The following is an 8,783-nucleotide window of genomic DNA, read 5'->3' on the forward strand; positions in this document are numbered from 1 at the left end:
ATGGCTATATATGTATATATTTATTTATTACATATATGTATATATGTATTTTATATATATGATAAACTCTTGGCAAATGTGTAGTAGATTTGCCTATTAGCATAATATTAGATAGGCTATGGATTTCATAGTAAAGATGACATCACCCAAATAACAAGAGAATAGAGTAATTATACTAGAATGTGAATTCTAGCAAATTAAAAGAAATATCTACATGATCCATGTTTCTAATTATCTGATAGTGTTGTTAATAACTTATCTGGAAGTAACAAACACAGCAATAGCACTTAATTATGATGCATTCTACAATGTAACACAATGCAGTTTTTCTGCTGCCTTCAAGATCACATATGCAGCAGAGCCTACCATAATGAACTGTCCTAAAGACTCAAAGTGCTGTTTTCAGCAATTTTGCATGTCAGTATTTATATTTTACAGTGTATGAAGCCTGACTTGAATGTGGTCTACTACAGTAATTCTTATTTCAGACTATTCACAATTTTTAAAAACTCCTGATTTTTTCAATTGAAGACTATGTTAATTAAAAAGCATATAGACTATTAAAAAATAGCAATAGTGTTCTAAGAGCTACATGGAACTCCAAGGTTTTCAAGGTATGCTAATGAGATTTTTTGTCCAGTAGATTTCTTATGCTGCAATAGACATGTTAAGTACTTCATCCTCCCCTAAGGTGCTCAGTGATGAACATGCTAGCTCAGAATTATCAGCACACATTTTATTCAATTATTCACTTGTAATCAAGAAAATAAAATATTATTTTTCCCTTGATATTTTGGTTCACATTTTCTCAGTATATGTCTAAAGCATTAATAAAATTAATTCACACATTTGATGCTTCAATAAAAAAATATTTTAAAGGCTCTTAAAATCTCTGTGATTTTTTTCCCCTTTACTAGTATTATTGTCTTTTTACTATTACATTTACCTTAATTACAAAGAGTAGCAGAGGATTTGCAAGATGAAAAAAGAAAAGAAAAACTTGTCCTCCTAATAAGTTATATTATGTTTACTACTACACAGCAAATTATCATTAGTGAGAATTAGAAGGCATCCCCTTAAATGTGCATATAATGCTATTTTTTAAAGGTTTAAAATATTTTACTTCAAGTTTTAAATCAACAGTATTCTGTGTCACTCTTTAAAAATTATAGAAACTTATACAATTCAGCTTTTTTTCATGTCAAATGAACAAATGAGAACTTAGCTGCTCTCTTTTGAGTCACTGTGAGATGCTGCATTAATTATTAGCCATAGGACAGCAATAAAAATAATTTTAGTAAACCACATGATAACTTAGGTGATTCATGAATTAAAGCAGTTTACAGAAGTGCTTATTGACGAAGACAGCACTGATATTCCCCTTTGCTGGATTAACTTTACATAGGTTTCTTCTTTTTTTTTAGACCCTTCACTGTAAAAAACTTGTAGTAGTAAATTTTTTATACCCCTTTGAGGTATAAATCTTCTCACAACCTCTTGCCAGTTTTACACCCCAAAAATATCTTTCTCAAAAACCTGGGGACCTGGCGCTGAAACTCATGCCTATAATCCCAGCACTTTGGGAGGTTGAACTGGGAGGATTGCCTGAGGCCAGGAGTTTTGGGCTGCAGTGAGCTATGATCCTACCACTATACTTCAATCTGGATGACATAGAGAGACTCTTTCTCAAAAAAAAAAAAAAAAAAAAAGAATAAAACAAAGCAAAAACAATCAAAACAAACAAACCTTTTGAAATGTAATCATCAAGCAAGATAGTGCCCTCATCTCCTAAGCTTTATGGGAGGATAGAAGCCTAAAATGGATAGAAAAGTATCAGCAAACACAGGAGGCCAAATTACTTTGTTTAACTACTCTCCTCATACAATGTCCTCTAGTACTTTTCTAATAGCTCATCACAGCACTTAAAAATTCTGTTACCTTTTGCGTTAGTGAAATTGAGTTCAGTCTCTTTCACCCTGTGGCAAATCTTCAATAAAAGCTTTCTTGCCTGTTTAACTCTGGTGCAATTTTTCTGTGACATTACTTAGACCCCAAGTTTATTGGACAGAGGAAAGCAATCTGGATCAATGAAAACAAATTTTTATGAGGCTTGAATGAATAGTCTAAGACAGCAGTCCCCAAACTTTTTGGCGTCATACACCAGCTTAATGGAAGACAATTTTTCCACGGCCTGGGGGCAGGGGTGGTTTCAGGATGATTCAAGCACATTACATTTATTGTGCACTTTATTTCTATTATAATATATAATGAAATATATAGCATCACTGCCTCAGCTCCACCTCATCCGGCATTAGATTCCCCTAAGGAGTGCACAGCTTAGAGCCCTTGTATGCATTGTTCACAATAAGACTCGTGCCCCTATGAGACTCTGATTCATTGGTTGATGTGACAGCAGGTGGAGCTCAGGTGGTAATGTGAGCGATGGGGTACAGCTGTAAATACAGATGAAATTTCGCTTGCTTGCCTACCGTTCTTCTGCTGTGAGGTCTGGTTCCCGACTGGTCTGTGGCCTGGGAGTTGGGAACACCTGGTTTAAGACATAGCAAGTCTTAATTACCTGCCATCACTTGCCTTAATCTTTTAAGCCATTTACTTTCCCTCTACTTTTCCCATTCATAATGAAAACATTCCTAAAATGTAATAGCAAGTTTCCTTTTTTCTCAAAATAAAGATTTGCTTCTCAAATTGAATATAGTTGTGTTTTTGTTTTTTTTTTTGTCTGTGTGGTTAAACAAAATTGCACAAGTAGAAAATTCAGACAATACAAAGCAAAGATTAAAGCAATGTTATCAACCTTTTAAAAATCATTATTGCTCCCCAAGGAATCTTTTTAGATATTTTTTCTACCCAATTCCCCCATGAGATTTTAATACCATGAATATATAGTGTATCTGTTTATGTACTGTTGCCCTTTGGGGTTACATAAACCATTGTAATAGCTAAGATTTGTCTGCCCCCCCCCCCACATAAGAATGAATTTTTGCACCACTAGAATAATATTGTTTCTTTGAAAACGCATGGTTCGCCGGCTCGGTGGCTCAGCCTGTAATCCCATGCCTTTGGGAGGCTGAGGTGAGTGAATTGCCTAAGCCCGCGGGTTCGAGACCCCCTAGGCAGCGAGACCTCATCTCTACAATAAATCAAAAAATCAGCCGGGCGTGGTAGCGCGCGCCTGTAGTTCCAGCTACTCGGAAGGCTGAGACGGAAGGATCGCCGGAGCCCAGCAGGTCGAGGCTGCGGTGGCCGGGAGCGGCCACTGGGCCACTGCACTCCAGTCTGGGCGACGGAGTGAGACTCCAACTCAAAAAAAAAAGAAAAGAAAAGAAAAGAAAAGAAAGAAAATGCATGGTTTAGAGTACAAAAAAAATGGGTTAGAGTACAAAAAAAAAATCACTTGAAATCCCACACCACAGATATATGTGCCATTTGTCTTTAGACAAGCATCATCTCAGATATGTTTCTAACCATATTTTATATGCTTTCTTCTATTTGTCCTTGTGCTTTAGTAACATAATGTAGAAATGTTGCCATATAAATGTAAATAGACATCATCCTTTCAAGTATATACGCCATAATTTATTTAACCAATTTTCTGTGACATATTCTTTTTTCTATTTTGTATTTTAAATAATGCTATGATGAATATCATGCCATATTGCATTTGTGTGTTAGATGTGATAGCTTTAGAAATAATTTTTCAAAATGCAATTTCTGAATAAAGAGGCATGCCCATTTAATTTTTTATTATTTAAAAATGTTTTTATTTGTTTTATTTTAAAGATGTGGGTTAGAATTCAGGATTAGGTATACAAATGGTCACTGTACAGGTAAAATTTGTACTCACCTTGGTCCTTACTTTGCCTTTTAGATCAGGTACCTTTATTAATGTTATGCGTCCCACCTCACTCCCCAGGTAGTTTCCAGCTACTGCCAATCCCTTTTTTTAAATCAAAATTTCCAAACTATCTTCCTAAAAGACCTTACCAATTTACATTCTTTCATATGTTGCATGATAATGCCTATTTATAACACAGAATATTATCAATTTATTTAATCTTTGCCAAACTTATAGATACAAAGTGAATCCTTAGTATTGTTTTAATCGTTTATTATTTGATAACTAACTTGGCTATGTTTTTAAATAAGAATGTTGACCATATGCACATTTAAAAATATTTTTCTAATCTTGTACATTTTGGCCATTTTTTTCTTCATATTTTTCTTTGTATTCCTTATTAAATACACTACCCAGAATACAATTGTCATGTACACTAATTGCTATATTGTACAGTCATGACTTTGGGGACTGTATAGAGCCTATTCATTTCACGAATTCTTTTTCCTTCCTTCTGAAATAACTTCATGTGTAAGTGAAGATTATGATAAATATAGATATGTTCATTTATGCAAGCTTATTATATGTATATGTGTTATGATTTATAAAATATCTATAATAATTATATGTATCAATGTTTTTAAAAACATTGATAATATTTTCAGATCATTCATTAGTATAAATAAGATAATTTTTATTTAAAAAGATATCTAGCATTCTAATTTATTCATTTCATACTGAAATTTATAAATCTTCTTAGTTATTTTTCCCTCTCAATCACTTCTGCTTTATAGACTTGGGATAGGCATATTTATTTTATTTCTTTTCATCTTTATCTCTTTTGTAAAATATCATTAGCATGAGAAAAATGTAGCATGTTCCTATGAAGACGTACTTTTTAAAAAACAGATGTTATAGAAAGATAAAAATTAAGGTGATCACAAGGAGAATCTGAACACATCAGATTTTCTTTTTTACTTAGTAAATATGATTGTTTTAGTAAAAAAAATCTTTAGTAACAGTAACATGGCCTTTGGAGAGTAGTTGGGGATAGGACAAGTGATTTTTTTTAAAAAAGGTCTTTGCTCAGGCAGTATTAAATGATGTTAAGAGCACAGCATCTGGAGCCACTTCCTAACTGCGTAATTTTGGACAAGTTACCTGACCCTTCTGCCACTCATAAAATAAAGATAAATTTCTTGCCTAATAATATTATGATGAATATCAAGTCAGTCAACTGTATAAAATGTTTGAGCCTGTGACATAGCAAGCACCATGTAAATCCAGCTATGAGTAAACTGCTGTGGTACAGTCCCTTGTTTTTTATTTTTAAAAATTCAATAACTTTAGGGGTACAAGTGACTTTTTATTACATGGGTATTTGTATGGTGGTGATGTCTAGTCATTAAGTGTACCTGTCACCCTCACTAGTGTACATTGTAACCCGTAGGCAAATTTTCATCCCTCACTACCCTTACTCCTCTCACTCGCTGAGACTCCATTGTCCATTGTACCATTTTATATGCCTTTGCCGACCCCTAGTTTAATTCCCACTAATAAATGAGAACATGAGATAGCTGATTTTCCATTCGTGTATTACTTCATTAGAATAGTGGCCTCCAATTCCATCGAAGTTGCTGCAAAAGACATTATTTTGTTGTTTTTATGGCTGAATACTATTCCATTGTATAGATAGATAATAGGTATATAGATAGATATCTCATATGGTGATACAATTTAGTGGGTTTTAGTATATTTACAAAGTTGTGCAATCATCACCCCTGTCTAATTCCAGAACATTCTCATTACTCCAAAAAGAAACTCCAAATTTCCCAATTCCCTCCATCCTATCTCCCTACCCCATTTTCTGGCAAAAAAAAAAAAAAATCTACTTTCTGTCTCTGTGGATTTGCCTATTTTGAACATTTTATTTAAATAGAATTATACAAAAGGCGGTCTTATGTTAGCAGCTTATTTAATTAGCATGGTGTTTGCATGATTTCATGTTTATATGCTGTAACATATGTCAGTCCTCCATTCCTTTGCATGACTAAATAATATTTCATTGTAATGACATACCACATTTGTTTATTCATTCATCAAGTTAATGAAAATTTACATTTTTTTCCACTTTGGGGCTATGATGAATAATGCTACTATTAACATCTATGTACAAGTTTTTGCTGTGAATGTGTTTTAAATTCATTTGAGTATATATGAAGGAATGGGATTGCTAGGCTATAAGTTAACTCTGTTTAACTTTCTGAGGAACTACCAAGTTGTTTTCCACAACAGCTGCATCATTTTACTTTTGAATACTACAAACCATATGTTTGCAGTGTATGAGGCTTCCAACTTCTCCATATCCTTACCAACACTTCTTGTTTTCTCTGTTTTGTGTTTGTTTGTTTGTTTCTTTTATTATCGTTGTAGTATCCTAGTGAATATAAAGTGGTATTTTATTGTGGTTTATGCATTTGTTTTTAAATTGCTCAATTTACCAGTATATTTGTGATTTTATAAATGGAATTGCTCATGTCAAAATTATTTAAGCCATTTTGAAACATGCTGTGTATCTTGTGGCATACTAAAAACAAGTGGTGATGGTTCTGTATTACATTTATGAAAGAAAAAACTTTTTGATAAAGTTGATTATCTGATTGAATGTGCTATACCCTAACCTATGTCACTATTTAGAGCTAAGTATTCCAATCTCTGAATACCCATCCTTACTAAATTTGCAAAAGTAGTTTTAAAAAAAATTGTTCTAATAGTCTTTTGTGTTAATGGAATGACCACTCTTGCTTTTCAAGTCTAGTGTGTAAAGTGCTCAGAAAAGGGAAAAAGGATCATGTTTATTTATAACCTTTCTTGACCCAAACTTCCATTAGGTGGAAAAACACAACCTCTGATTGAAAAATATATTTACCTGATACCAATATATAAACCATTCATTTAGGGTAAGCTAAACATATCTACAGTTTTAATAATTCTACTGGAATGATAGTCATCAAATTAATTATACCGTTATAAAACATTTTTCTTCCCTGGAAACAAGACAGTAAAGAAGGTAAAACTAATCAAAACAATACAGAAGAATAAGAAGGAAACGCAGGAACAGAAAACCAAACACCACATGTTCTCACTTATAAGTGAGAGCTAAACTAAAGATCTGCAGAGGCATAGAGAATGGACACTGGAGACACAGAAGGGGGAAGTGGGAAGGCAGAGAGGGACAAAAAAATCCCCTACCGGTACCATGTGCACAGGTGGGGGTGGTGAGTACACATAGAACCCAGACTTCTTTGTCCCTGTAACCAAAAACTATTTCCCCTCACAAAGCTATTGAAATAAAGAAATAAAAATAAAAATAACAACCTTTTGCATTATTTAAGTCCTTTCAAGGCATGCACTGGTATAACACAAACTTCTCCTGTCAGATGCTGCTAGTCTAGCATTCAAACATCATGCACAACACCATGGTGGCAACAGACCACTATGCCCACTCCCACCACAGCCTTCCTCATTTGTATATGATATTTGCAGCATCTGGAGGATTGTGAATGGTGTTGGGAAGAGGAGGAAACAGTGTGAGTGCCTGACTGGGAGGAGGTCAGCCGAAGTTGTGCAGGGCAGGCCTGAACATGTCATTGGTACAGATCCAAGCATCATTAATGTTCTTTAATAGGAACATTTGGTAGAACCCCAAGATGGGGTCTTCATCGGCCATAAGCTGACCCACAAGCAGGCTGATAATACAGCTATCTGGCGTGGGCTGATGGTCTTGAACCATGATGCTGTGCTAAATTTTCTGGAACAGAAGCCTAGACAATTTCTCCATAGTGATAGCTTTCCCCCTGAAACTGCTGTCCTTCCCATATAAGGTATTACATGTCAGTGTAAGTTGCACCTTGTTGCATTCTCTCTCGTTGTGCTACTGGTAGTAATGTTGAATGAAGCTGGATCTAGTTGGCTCCCATATTGGCTTGTCTCCCCCTCTGGAGTGTCACTTGGTCTCATTGAGACACGAGGGGCTGGCAAAATTGTGACAGCAGTTGCAGCAAGCCCCCCTTCTACTTAATTAATTGACATGGAAAGTCATCTTCTAGGGATAGCTAAAATTTCTGAGTTTTGAGGGATGAAGACTTAAGTTACTTGAGAGGAAAATAAAATTCCCTGAAGTGACTGTAGGAAAAGTAACAAATTAAAGAGCATTAACAAAGGGAATATACAGATTATTCTAAAAGATCCCAAAGGAGAAACTAATTATAATATTATTTTAACAGACTTTTTTGTTTAAAATTGCCTTTATGTTTGGCTGTTTTAATAAAGTGTGTGTATGTCATAATTTGTTGGAGTTTATTGCTCTCAATTACTGATATCTTGCATGATAACAATCTGTATGTACTGTGTAACTTGGACAGAAATTTCTCCAAGCAACAAGCAGAACATTTCACAGTGACATTTTAAGATATATATAATCATATTAAAATCTGCATCTGTAAATGCAAAATGGTAATGTAAGAGCAAATAACAGAATTGTTTTCTCTTTTTTTTTTTCTACATGAACAGACAGTATTTTATTTGCAGGCCTTTTTACAAATCCTGGGATGGTCATCAACTCACAAATTATAGTTTCTTACATTTCACAATTCTGGGTTTAATTATTTAGTTAAGTTTAACAATATATAGCTATTAATCATATTTCTGAAATTGAATTACATCAGAATAGTAGAAAGTTAGGGCACAGTTTCAATATGCATGATTGTCCATTAACACCGTGCAGTCACATTATCTACAGATAGGAAGAGTTTTATTCTTCTTTTTTTTTTTTGAGTTGGAGTCTCACTCCGTCGCCCAGACTAGAGTGCAGTGGCCGCTCCCCGCCACCGCAGCCTCGACCTGGTGGGCTCCGGAGATCCTTCCG

General features: G+C 34.4%; 1 pseudogene; it reads right to left on the reverse strand.

Annotated features, from left to right (window-relative positions):
* Nucleotides 1-7,469: 7,469 nt before the first annotated feature.
* LOC110596104 overlaps nucleotides 7,470-8,783 on the reverse strand; it is a 3,812-nt pseudogene continuing 2,498 nt past the window's right edge.

Source organism: Carlito syrichta, unplaced genomic scaffold (assembly GCF_000164805.1).
Source record: "Carlito syrichta isolate Samal-C Ts95f unplaced genomic scaffold, Tarsius_syrichta-2.0.1 Scaffold306858, whole genome shotgun sequence".
NCBI lineage: Eukaryota > Metazoa > Chordata > Mammalia > Primates > Tarsiidae > Carlito > Carlito syrichta.